The sequence below is a fragment of the Geotrypetes seraphini genome, chromosome 2, assembly GCF_902459505.1.
Source record: "Geotrypetes seraphini chromosome 2, aGeoSer1.1, whole genome shotgun sequence".
NCBI lineage: Eukaryota > Metazoa > Chordata > Amphibia > Gymnophiona > Dermophiidae > Geotrypetes > Geotrypetes seraphini.
The window spans coordinates 25,911,942-25,925,777 of record NC_047085.1 but is presented as its reverse complement, the minus strand read 5'-3'; the positions used below and the strand labels follow the sequence as shown (position 1 = coordinate 25,925,777).

Genomic DNA, 13,836 nt, shown 5'->3' with positions numbered 1-13,836 from the left:
ATCCCTTTTGAACCATAATGTATCTTAAATAAAATACTAATTTTAGAGAGATTTTTCCTCAAAAAAACATTTTTTTAAATCCATTTTAAATTTTAAACAAACTTGATTTAAATTTAAAAGATCCATTTTTTTTAAATCACCAATTTTTATCCACCCTAATTCCCCCATCCGCCTCTCCTTTAGATCATCTCTCCTTTCCCTCTACATCTATGTCCAACATTTTTCCTTCTTCCCTCTCCCTCCCCTCCTATCATATGCATGATTTATCCCTTTTTCACCCCACTCTACCTCTATGTTGTATCTCTCCCTTTCTACCCTCCATTCCATGTCCAACAATTCTTCTCGCCCCCACCCACCATGTGCAACATCTATCTTTCCTTCCTTTCCTCCCCCACTTACAGCTCTCTGTCCCTAAAACATTGCTTCAATAGGTCTTGGCAGCGGTAGCAACTTCCACACACTATTTGCAGCTAACCCAGAAGCCTCTCTTCTGCCACGTCTCACCTCCTTGGCCATCGCTTGGGAATCGCTGCTGATGCCAGGAATCACTAGAGCCACACTTTAGGGAGGGATGGAGATGCAGGACCACAGGAGCACAACCTGCTCCCCTAACGCCAGCACCATGAAGGTGCATTACTGCTTGATGGGTCCAGGCCCAGAAAGCATGCTCCTACTGTCTGAGACCTCCTTCCTCCTCTCAGTTGTGTCTACCATGTGACTAGCTCATGCATGAGGCATCAGACTATGCACAATAAATTATATGCTGTGCAGAAGCATTAGAAGGTAAGAAGCCACAAGTGCTGTGGCACCACCAAAAATTTTTTCCCTCCTTCTACTGCAAAGTGTTTAGCATTTTACTTCCCTCCCCTAGACAGCAACACTACAATCAGCATTGTAGAATATGCATCATAATTGGCATGGGGCCTAGAGCACTCATACAAGCACACATACAACACAAACACGTGCACTAGGCCTGCTGGCTTCTGCCCACTTCAAAACAGGAAGTCTTCTGTAATGCCGAATGTAGCACTGCTGCCCCAAAGAATGAGAGAGATGTCACCAGAAGTGACAGGAATTTCTTCCTGCATCCCATAGTGACTGTCATTTCTTTTTTCCACACTATCCTCATCCTCTCAACCCTGTGATGACTGGAATTATTCCTCCACCCAGTTACTAGCATTTCATTTACCTAACCTTCTTCTCCAGCAGACACTTAGGAACAAAGTTGTGCACTGGTCCATGAGAGCCAGCAGGCCTTCAGCATGTGCAGATGCACATGGCTCAGCAGATGTTCAAGGCCCAGCGCAAAACTTTGATCCTAAGCTTCTGCTGGAGGAGGTTAGGTAAGAGAAATGCCAGTCACAGTGAGATTCAGGAAAAAATTCTAGTCACCATGGTGGCAGGGACTGGGGTGTGAAGTGCACAAGGCCCAGCGCACAACTTTGATCCTAAGAATCTGCTGGAGGAGGTTAGGTAAGTGAAATGCTGGCCACAGTGAGATTCAGGAAAAAATTCTAGTCACCACTGTGGCAGGAACAGGGGTGTGAAGTAGAAAAACGTTTCTTCTAAAGGACAGAAATGCTTGAATATAAACCTCCGCGGGGGGGGAGAGAGAGACTTATCTTGGTTTATACTCAGGTGAATTAATATTTGAGTACATACAGTATTTGGTGGGTCTAAATTAAAATAATAGCTTATCCATTTTGTAGATTAATTTTTCTGATACTCAGTTTCTGGCTATGGTCCCACCCCTGCCTGTCCTCAAACCTGTCCCCTTAATAGCCAGATAAAACTAGGCCACTCAGCAAGATCAAGGACCTAATTTCATCTAAATAAGAGCTGAAAGTTACCCAGATTAGCAAATGCACAGTTCACTTTGAATATTAGGTCCTATATTTTTAGCCCCACATTAAAATAAATCTTTTTGACTTTACTGTACTTTAATAACCAGGAAGTTAAAGACTCAAATGTACATGCAAACTGATTCCATGTGCAGGAGCTCCATGGTGTCTACTGGTTCTTTTTCTTTTAATTATTTTATAACAAAGAAACTGGATACTATTATATTTGTTTAATGTAAAGAGAACTTCGCTTTATCAAAATAGATTTTCTATAACAAATTATATACAAACCTCATGGCAGTAAACACTTCCGTTATAACTAAATTTTATTATAAATGATATTTAAGAAAGCAGTACACTAATTTCTTATAAAGCATTCATGAGCGATATCATTCAATAATGCAGACTGCAAAACACTACCACATTAAAATACATCTGGGTGCTGTACTCCCAAGAACAAATCTAGATCTTAAATTAATCATCAGCCTTTAGTTAATACTTGTCCATCTATAAAGAATACATCATACCACCAATATTTATTTGCTTTAATTTTCCACCTTATATTTAAAAAATACTCAAATTAGGATTACAATTCATTAGCCATCAACCCCACTACAGCCTTTATTATATGTTGTGTCTTGAGAAGTCATAAGTCTTGTTGTGACACAAGTGAGAAAAAGAAAATAGTTTTAACCTAGTAAATCAACCATATTTCAAATATCCTATAGGCTTCAACCAGTATTAATAAATAATTATCATACCTAGAGCTACTACTACTCTTTCCAACAATGCAGCAGTCCTCCACAGTGTAATTTAATCGCTCCCCTCCTGCAACAATGCAACCCTCCTTCACAATTAGTTGTAACTTTTCCCTCTATAACTGTGTAACCTCCTTCACTGTGTTGCATCTATTTCCACATGCTGCTTACATGGGCCTGTTATCCTGTAAATCGCCTCGAACCTGTACTAGAGAAAAGTGCAATCAAGCAATCCTGATTAGATGTAAGATTACATGTGACCTAAGAAAAACAGCAGCTGTTTTGCTCCTTTATTCATATCTTCAAAGAACTGACAGCTGCCGCTCGCTGCTTGAGACCTGTAACTGACCAGGTATGCTGTGCTCGACATCTAACCCGGCAACATGTACAGTATATGTAATGATTTGGGGGGGGGGGGGGGGAGAGGGGTCTTGCAAACGCACAACACATAAATTTTAAAAGCAGTTTATCTTCCTTACGCGCACCGCTCGGCAGAATCGTCCACAGCGCTGCCACCCAGCCTCTTCCCTCCTATGCGCCGCTGGAGCAAGGCAGAGGACCGGCATCTGCGATGACCGAGAGAGCTAATGCGCTGCTGACGTCCTTCTCGCTGTAACAGCGCAGCTCCCTGACGTGCGTGGGACTTCTAGCGTGGCGAGAGGCGCTGCGCGTGCGAGCGCTGCCCGGGGATCCGAATCGCAACCGACTTCTGCCTCTCCCCTCCCCCCACCCCCAAAGAGCCCATACACTGGATGCGGGCAAGAAAGACAATGATTCATTCACCGCATTATCCTACTGTGGGGAGGGGGGGGGGAAACCCAACAACCAGCCCATCCTCCTCTCTAGTCTAAATTGTGCTCAACATAATAACTACAAGAATTAAACACAGAATCAGCAGCAGCGTTTAAAAAAAAAAAAATACCCCACAGGCACGTGGGATGTGCAAAGTGAACGCAATTTAAGAAGGGTAATTACTGAAATCCGGGACATAAGGGGGGTTGTTGTTGTGGGTTTTTTTTTAGTCTGTGGAATTATTTAAGGTTCTGAAGATCCGGTTTTTAACTTATATTTAAAAGGAGACGTGCAGGTGATATCAAGACAAACGCGCGCTCCCAAGTGCTCCCTTGTCATCCAGAAGGCGGCAAGTGCTTTAAAAAAATCTATCGGAGGAACGAACGCGCCCACACTCAACTCACCTCAGGCTGCGGGACTCGCGGCTGCAGTTTTAGAGCCGCTGGGGTGTAGCCAGGACTGGGGGGTGGGGGACGTAGCCGCAGCAGGTCCGCCTCCTCCAAACCGTCGCAGGCGGCACGCGCGCACGCGGCTCTTGCCGCAGCAGCTCCGGAGCTCCCACACCAACCCCGCCACCCTTTCTGTCTATCCTTACGCCCCCCTCTCCCCTCAACTGGCGCGCTTGCCTCTCCTCTCCCGCCTGCTGTCCCTCGCGCAGCTGGCAGAGCGCGGAGCGAGCAGTAACGGCCCGCCTCCGTCGCCATGGTGATCGAACGCGGCATCCTCTCGCCCCCGCCGCAGCTAGCGGGATGAGACCCCAGGAACGAGAGCGCATCCTCCTGCCCCCCAATTAAGTTGAGGAGTCGCTTCCTCTGAATGCTGGTATGACCGCGAGCCTATTAATGGCCTAGGGGGAGGGGGCGTGTAATCACAGGGCGAAAGAGCACGTTTTACTTAATCTGGAGGGGGGTTGATATCACATGGAGAAATCATCACATCTCACATTTTACTTGGTCTGAGGGGGAATATCACAGGGAGAAAGAACACATCTCTCACATTTTACTTAGTCTGGAGGGGGGTTGATATCACAGGGAGAAATAATCACATCTCACATTTTACTTGGTCTGAGGGGGAATATCACAGGGAGAAAGAACACATCTCTCACATTTTACTTAGTCTGGAGGGGGGTTGATATCACAGGGAGAAATCATCACATCTCACATTTTACTTGGTCTGAGGGGGAATATCACAGGGAGAAAGAACACATCTCTCACATTTTACTTAGTCTGGAGGGGGGTTGATATCACAGGGAGAAAGAGCACATCTCTCACATTTTACTTAGTCTGGAGGGGGGTTGATATCACAGGGAGAAAGAGCACATCTCTCACATTTTACTTAGTCTGGAGGGGGGTTGATATCACATGGAGAAATCATCACATCTCTCACATTTTACTTAGTCTGGAGGGGGGTTGATATCACATGGAGAAATCATCACATCTCACATTTTACTTGGTCTGAGGGGGAATATCACAGGGAGAAAGAACACATCTCTCACATTTTACTTAGTCTGGAGGGGGGTTGATATCACAGGGAGAAATAATCACATCTCACATTTTACTTGGTCTGAGGGGGATATCACAGGGAGAAAGAGCACATCTCACATTTTACTTAGTCTGGAGGGGGGTTGATATCACATGGAGAAATCATCACATCTCATATTTTACTTGATCTGAGGGGGATATCACAGGGAGAAAGAGCACATCTCTCACATTTTACTTAGTCTGGAGGGGGGTTGATATCACAGGGAGAAATCATCACATCTCACATTTTACTTGGTCTGGAGGGGGGTTGATATCACATGGAGAAATCATCACATCTCATATTTTACTTGATCTGAGGGGGATATCACAGGGAGAAAGAGCACATCTCTCACATTTTACTTAGTCTGGAGGGGGGTTGATATCACAGGGAGAAATCATCACATCTCACATTTTACTTGGTCTGAGGGGGAATATCACAGGGAGAAAGAGCACATCTCTCACATTTTACTTAGTCTGGAGGGGGGTTGATATCACAGGGAGAAAGAGCACATCTCTCACATTTTACTTAGTCTGGAGGGGGGGTTGATATCACAGGGAGAAATCATCACATCTCACATTTTACTTGGTCTGAGGGAGATATCACAGGGAGAAAGAGCACATCTCACATTTTACTTAGTCTGGAGGGGGGTTGATATCACATGGAGAAATCATCACATCTCACATTTTACTTGGTCTGAGGGGGAATATCACAGGGAGAAAGAACACATCTCTCACATTTTACTTAGTCTGGAGGGGGGTTGATATCACAGGGAGAAAGAGCACATCTCTCACATTTTACTTAGTCTGGAGGGGGGTTGATATCACATGGAGAAATCATCACATCTCACATTTTACTTGGTCTGAGGGGGATATCACAGGGAGAAAGAGCACATCTCACATTTTACTTAGTCTGGAGGGGGGTTGATATCACATGGAGAAATCATCACATCTCATATTTTACTTGATCTGAGGGGGATATCACAGGGAGAAAGAGCACATCTCTCACATTTTACTTAGTCTGGAGGGGGGTTGATATCACAGGGAGAAATCATCACATCTCACATTTTACTTGGTCTGAGGGGGAATATCACAGGGAGAAAGAGCACCTCTCTCACATTTTACTTGGTCTGAGGGGGATATCACAGGGAGAAAGAACACATCTCTCACATTTTACTTAGTCTGGAGGGGGGTTGATATCACAGGGAGAAAGAGCACATCTCTCACATTTTACTTAGTCTGGAGGGGGGTTGATATCACATGGAGAAATCATCACATCTCACATTTTACTTGGTCTGAGGGGGATATCACAGGGAGAAAGAACACATCTCTCACATTTTACTTAGTCTGGAGGGGGGTTGATATCACAGGGAGAAAGAGCACATCTCACATTTTACTTAGTCTGGAGGGGGGTTGATATCACATGGAGAAATCGTCACATCTCACATTTTACTTGGTCTGAGGGGGATATCACAGGGAGAAAGAGCACATCTCTCACATTTTACTTGGTCTGAGGGGGATATCACAAGGAGAAAGAACACATCTCTCACATTTTACTTAGTCTGGAGGGGGGTTGATATCACAGGGAGAAATCATCACATCTCATATTTTACTTGATCTGAGGGGGATATCACAGGGAGAAAGAGCACATCTCTCTCATTTTACTTGGTCTGAGGGGGATATCACAGGGAGAAAGAGCACATCTCTCACATTTTACTTAGTCTGGGGTGGGTTGATATCACAGAGAGAAAGAGCACATCTCTCACATTTTACTTGGTCTGAGGGGGATATCACAGGGAGAAAGAGCACATCTCTCACATTTTATTTGGTCTGAGGGGGATATCACAGGGAGAAAGAGCACATCTCTCACATTTTACTTAGTCTGGAGGGGGGTTGATATCAGATGGAGAAATCATCACATCTCACATTTTACTTGGTCTGAGGGGGTTATCACAGGGAGAAAGTGCGCATCTCTCACATTTTACTTGGTCTGAGGGGGATATCACAGGGAGAAAGAGCACATCTCTCACATTTTACTTAGTCTGGGGAGGGTTGATATCACAGGGAGAAAGAGCACTTCTCTCACATTTTACTTGGTCTGAGGGGGATATCACAGGGAGAAAGAGCACATCTCTTACATTTTATTAGTCGGGGGTGTGATATCACATGGAGAAATCACCACATCTCTCACATTTTACTTGGTCTGAGGGGAATATCACAGAGATAAAGTGCACATCTCTCACATTTTACTTGGTCTGAGGGGATATCACAGGGCGAAAGAGCACATCTCTCATATTTTACTTAATCAGGGGTGTGATATCACATGGAGAAATCATCACATCTTACATTTTACTTGGTCTGAGGGGGATATCACAGGGAGAAAGAGCACATCTCTCACATTTTACTTGGTCTGAGGGGGATATCACAGGGAGAAAGAGCATATCTCTCACATTTGTTTAGTCGGGGGAGGGGGTGATATCACAGGGAGAAAGAGCGCATCTTTACCATTTTATTTAGTCTGGAGAGGGGTTGATATCACAGGGAGAAAGAGCGCATCTCACATTTTACTTGGTCTGAGGAGGATATCACAGGGAGAAAGCACATCTCTCACATTTTACTTAGTCTGGAGGGGGGTTGATATCACATGGAGAAATCATCACATCTCACATTTTACTTGGTCTGAGGGGGATATCACAGGGAGAAAGAGCGCATCTCTCACATTTTACTTGGTCTGAGGGGGATATTACAGGGAGAAAGAGCACATCTCTCACATTTTACTTAGTCTTGGGAGGGTTGATATCACGGAGAAAGAGCACTTCTCTCACATTTTACTTGGTCTGAGGGGGATATCACAGGGAGAAAGAGCACATCTCTCACATTTTACTTAGTCGGGGGTGTGATATCACATGGAGAAATCACCACATCTCTCACATTTTACTTGGTCTGAGGGGGATATCACAGAGAGAAAGAGCACAACTCTCACATTTTACTTGGTCTGAGGGGATATCACAGGGCGAAAGAGCACATCTCTCATATTTTACTAAATCGGGGGTGTGATATCACATGGAGAAATCATCACATCTCTCACATTTTACTTGGTCTGAGGGGAATATCACATGGAGAAATCACATCTCACATTTTACTTAGTCGGGGGGTTGATATCACATGGAGAAATCACCACATCTCTCACATTTTACTTGGTCTGAGGGGGATATCACATGGAGAAATCACATCTCACATTTTACTTAGTCGGGGGGTTGATATCACATGGAGAAATCACCACATCTCTCACATTTTACTTGGTCTGAGGGGGATATCACAGAGAGAAAGAGCACATCTCTCACATTTTACTTAGTCAGGGGGGGTTGATATCACATGGAGAAATCATCACATCTCTCACATTTTACTTGGTCTGAGGGGGGATATCACATGGAGAAATCACATCTCATATTTTACTTAGTCGGGGGGTTGATATCACATGGAGAATTCATCACATCTCTCACATTTTACTTAGTCGTGGGGGGTATCACAGGGAGAAAGAGTACATCTCTCACATTTTACTTGGTCTGGGGGGTAGTGCTGCCCAATTCAGGAAAAAAAATTTTGATTCGATTCAGCTTAGTGAATTGGTTTTTCGATTCGATTTTCATGCCCAATTGGGTGTTTTTTTCAAACATCCTGGTAGGTTTATTATATAAGCAAATATCCCAAGCGGTAGTAATCCAAAATAGAAACAAACTAACACACCACTTCAGCCAGAAAAGTGCATCTCACTCCACCGGCCTCAGAACTGTTGCCTACGCACAATAGTTTTATCACAAACTCGAGTGATCAGCGTAGCAACTTTGCTCCTTGCTCCAATCATCAGCTGAAAAGAACTAATACTAGATTTCTTATAACTTTAATAACTTAATTATTTAATATTATTCTTAGAAAATTTTTTTAAAAATTTTTTTGTATCATTTCCAAATACATCTCGGTACCTTTGCACTTTCATACACATTATTTTTATTTACGTTTATGCACTTCTCCAGGATTTGAAAAAATTGACAAGCTACTTATCTCAAACAGCGCTTGTCTCTGGATGTGCTTTTCAAGCAGTGCTCATGTATTGCACATGCCGACGTGGCCAGCGTTTCGCGGACTCACTGCTTGTCCGCTGCTTCAGGGCCTGCACTGCGGCATCCAACTCTATAAATTGAAAAACTAAATTAGCTCCTTCTATAGCTAAAAGCAATATAAACACACACAGTGTTACTTACATCACTCAATTCCACCGTCAAGATTTTCAAACCAAACTAAAATGGCGACAGCGACTTATACAGATTCATCACATGACATAACAACGTCAGAGCTTCATGACTTAACTCCGCCCACTTGATTCATTCAAAGAAGTTATGAAGGGAACAGTCCGTTTATATCAATAGAAGTGTTGCCACTCCATGTTTTTGTTTAAGCCCCTAGGGCTCAACGTATCCAACCTATGGATCCAGCGCTGCTCACGTTGGGCCAAGAAGCGCCTAAAGTCACCCCCTTTCACCCCCGGTGTCATAACTTCAATAACCACCAACTTTAAAGATGTAAATTGGTGGCTGAAATCCAAACAGTGCTTTGCTAAGGAGTCCCCTAAATTCCGGTTTTTAATATTGTTTTTGTGTTCAATAAGACGAGTATTCAATTTCCTCGAGCTTATCACAAGGTAATTGAACTATATAGATTACCCCAGATGTTTTGCAATCGGAATCATGATTCAGAATATATTGCTTCCGATCCCTAGTGCTTCCCATCCCATCCCATTTGCTAGTACTTTCCCTTTTTTCTTTACAAAAATGGCACAGCAGGCTTGGCAAAGCAGTTTAAGCTTTAGTGCTGATTTTATTAGCTCAGTGTTGGATTCCTCTATGACGATGAACTGGGAGCAATCTGCCTTGAATAATTCCCATCTTATCAAAAAAATATATTCGGGCTGAACTTCATGGTGCCACACTTACAGAATACTGTAAGAAATAGTTCATTCCTAGAGGGCTAAGAATATATAAGGAGCCACGGATGTTTAGTGAGGATGCTGAATTTAATCTTAAGTGGATCTCTATTCTAAATAAATGTTCACTGGACCTAATGGTGTTGATTATTGATCGAACACGTAAAGCTATGACCACCTTTAAGGGCGAGATTGAACAGAAATTGAAAGTTTTGAAACAACTCAAATGAAACTGACTTTAAACAACATCAAGATGGGTTGAAACATAAAGTGGATGGATTTAGAGTAGATATACAGAAAGATAAATTTAAGAAATTCAAGCGGGATGAACAGGACTATCTGCAACAGAAAGTGTATCCATGGTTAAAACCAAATGGTTCCGGAAACTCTTCAACTGAGAAGAAAGTTACCTTTGATCAATCTTCAGAGTTATCTAATTTAAGTTCTATTTCTGACGATAATTTTTTAGGCCCCAAACCGCGCCATCCCCGCCGTGGAAGATGGCGAAGAGGATGTGGTCGGGGCCAAGGACAATATCAAAACCAGTATCAAAATCAAAGTTACAGACCACAAACCCGATCACAACGAGGGCAAAGATATCCGTAGCTATACAGCCGGACACTAAGAACCATACGAGCAACAAGATGGTGAAGATTCCGATCATAAATCTATCTAATCATCAGGTAACAACTGATGAATATAATTTGCTTTCACGAGGTTTATCCTTTGTACCAACAATCCCTGTGGATGATTTTCAAACTAAAATTGATCTGGAGAAATTTTATAGACTGTTGAAGATCAAGTCTTTTTTTGCTAAAGACCATCTAGAAGCTGATAATGATGAAGAGGCTATTGTCACCCTGAAATCTACTTGGGTTCCGCCAGGTCCTGTGGACCCGGTAGTAGAGACTTTTCATAAATTGGTTATGTCTGATATTGAAAATAACATGAATAGACATGGTAACTATAAACAGTACTATAATATGAGTAAAACGGAGAAATCTGCTATACAAACTCTTTTGTCAGACAAAGAGCTTATTATCAAAAAAGCTGATAAGGGAGGTATGATAGTTTTACTCAGTAGAGATATGTATCTAAAAGAAGCACAAAAACAATTGTTTAGTGATGATTATGATGTTTTTTCTATGGACCCTACAGAACTTCTCCAGTCAAGAATTAATGCCTTAACTAAACAAGGAGTAGATAAGGGGTATCTTACCAAGAAAGAATTTCGTTCTGAATGTATTGCATCCCAAGATCCCAATTTTTTATCTGCTACCTAAGATACATAAATCTTGTACTATGCCTCCGGGGAGACCTATTGTTTCTAATCGGGGAGCGTTGTTGGAGGCCTCTTCTATATATGTTGATAAATTTCTTCAACCATATGTTAAACAAACCAGATCATACTTAAAAGACACTATGGATTTTTGAAAAAACTAGAGGGTTTGAGCCCTGATCCACACTCGCTACTTGTTACTATTGATGTATGTTCCCTTTACACAATAATTCCACAGAGTGAAGCACTGGCTATAATACAACATACTTTAGATGGAAGGGTGAACCCAAGAGTACCCACAGATTTTATTTGTAAGTTAGCTGATATTGTGCTCCATGAGAGTTTTTTTATGTTTGAAGATCATCTTTTCCACCAAAGATCAGGGATTGCGATGGGTATTACCATGGCCCCTTCTGTTGCTAACTTATTTATGGATAAATTTGAATATGATTGGGTATATGGGTCCCCTATTTTTAAGGATGTAAAGGTGTTGTTGAGATATATAGATGACATTTTTCTTATTTGGAATGGGGGATGGATACCCATCTGGGGGGTTTTTCCTATTTGAATTCATGTCATCCTAAAGTTAAATTCACTCATGTATACAGTTCTGTTCAGATTTCATTTTTGGATGTCAACATCTTGGTGAAAAATGGAATTTTTTGTACTGAAGTGTATATTAAACCGACTGATTGCAACTCGGTCCTTCATTTTTCTAGTGCTCACCCTACCTCTCTTAAAAAAAGTCTTCCACATTCTCAATTTTTAAGGATTAGGAGAATATGTTCTTCCATCATTGATTTTAAGATACAGGCCAATGATTTGAAATGTAAGTTTCTGCAAAGGGGGTATCCCCCCAAAATAGTTTCAGTGGCCTATAAAAGGGCACTGTACAGTCAGCGGGATGCTCTGTTTGCTCCCAAACATTCGGTAGATCAACAATTGGGGGAACAATGTATTACGTGTGTGGTCACATACTCCAGCAATAGTTACCAGCTAGTTAAATCCCTTAGAAAACATTGGGACATTCTGAAAATCTCAGGGATATTTAAGGATCACCATTTAAGGGTAGCATATCATAGGAACCGTTACCTTAGGGAGATCTTATGCCCCTCAATTTTGCCCACTGTTAACCCTACAGGGGATGTAAAGTACTTGGGACATCAGAAATGCGGGTCATGCCAAATGTGTGCAGTTATGCTATGCACTGGGATATTTTTCAATCCTATGGATGGGAAGCAGTATATTCTGAATCGTGATTCCGATTGCAAAACATCTGGGGTAATCTATATAGTACAATGCCCCTGTGATAAGCTTTATGTAGGACAGACCTCGAGGAAATTGAATACTCGACTTATTGAACACAAAAGCAATATTAAAAACCGGAATTTAGGGGTCCCCTTAGCAAATTTACATCTTTAAAGGTGGTGGTTATTGAAGTTATGACACCAGGGGGTGTGAGGGGGTGACTTTAGGCGCTTCTTGGCCCAACGTGAGCAGCGCTGGATCCATAGGTTGGATACGTTGAGCCCTAGGGGCTTAAACAAAAACATGGAGTGGCAACACTTCTATTGATATAAACGGACTGTTCCCTTCATAACTTCTTTGAATGAATCAAGTGGGCGGAGTTAAGTCATGAAGCTCTGACGTTGTTATGTCATGTGATGAATCTGTATAAGTATAAGTCGCTGTCGCCATTTTAGTTTGGTTTGAAAATCTTGACGGTGGAATTGAGTGATGTAAGTAACACTGTGTGTGTTTATATTGCTTTTAGCTATAGAAGGAGCTAATTTAGTTTTTTAATTTATAGAGTTGGATGCCGCAGTGCTGGCCCTGAAGCAGCGGACAAGCAGTGAGTCCGCGAAACGCTGGCCGCGTCGGCATGTGCAATACATGAGCACTGCTTGAAAAGCACATCCAGAGACAAGCGCTGTTTGAGATAAGTAGCTTGTCAATTTTTTCAAATCCTAGAGAAGTGCATAAACGTAAATAAAAATAATGTGTATGAAAGTGCAAAGGTACTGAGGTGTATTTGGAAATGATACAAAAAAATTTTTTAAAAAAATTTCTAAGAATAATATTAAATAATTAAGTTATTAAAGTTATAAGAAATCTAGTATTAGTTCTTTTCGGCCGATGATTGGAGCAAGGAGCAAAGTTGCTACGCTGATCACTCGAGTTTGTGATAAAACTATTGTGCGTAGGCTCCAGTTCTGAGGCTGGTGGAGTGAGATGCACTTTTCTGGCTGAAGTGGTGTGTTAGTTTGTTTCTATTTTGGGTTTATTTTATTGCCTCTTCACCCCCTTTGCCTTCTCCTAACCACACTGGTGCTGTGGTGTAAACAAAATAAACAAACAAAAAAGACTTTTCCTCTCTCTGTTAAATCCTAGCTCACGTTTGCGGTCTAACATCAGCTCTGGCAGGATACACGTTTCAAATCTGACATATTGTAATTACAAAATGGAAAATAAAATTAGTTTTTCTACCTTTAGTTGTCTGGTCATTATTCAAATCTTGTTGGTCCCAAGCTCTGGTTGTCTTGCTTGACAGGGTCTCCTTTCTTCTTTCTCCGTGCTAACCATCCATCTGCCATCTCTGTCCTCCCCTTCCGTTTTCCTTCCCTCCTCCGGAGGTCTGGCATCTTTCTTTTTTTTCGTCTCCATCCAC

The 13,836-nt window shown here is 42.2% G+C and overlaps 1 protein-coding gene across 9 annotated transcripts in view; it reads right to left on the bottom strand.

Moving 5' to 3' along the window:
- FAM135B (family with sequence similarity 135 member B) overlaps positions 1–13,836 on the bottom strand; it is a 412,048-nt gene that overhangs the window by 373,121 nt on the left and 25,091 nt on the right. For 3 of the 9 annotated variants that reach the window (XM_033934537.1, XM_033934535.1, XM_033934539.1), the window contains exon 1: positions 3,796–4,165. The exons of 1 other annotated variant lie outside the window; for it this stretch is intronic. The gene's annotated coding sequence lies outside the window, so the exon portion shown is untranslated. Of the gene's footprint in view, positions 1–3,078; positions 3,530–3,795; positions 4,166–13,836 lie in introns of those variants that run through there. 5 more of the 9 variants (XM_033934532.1, XM_033934534.1, XM_033934541.1 and 2 more) reach the window with 4 other exon arrangements.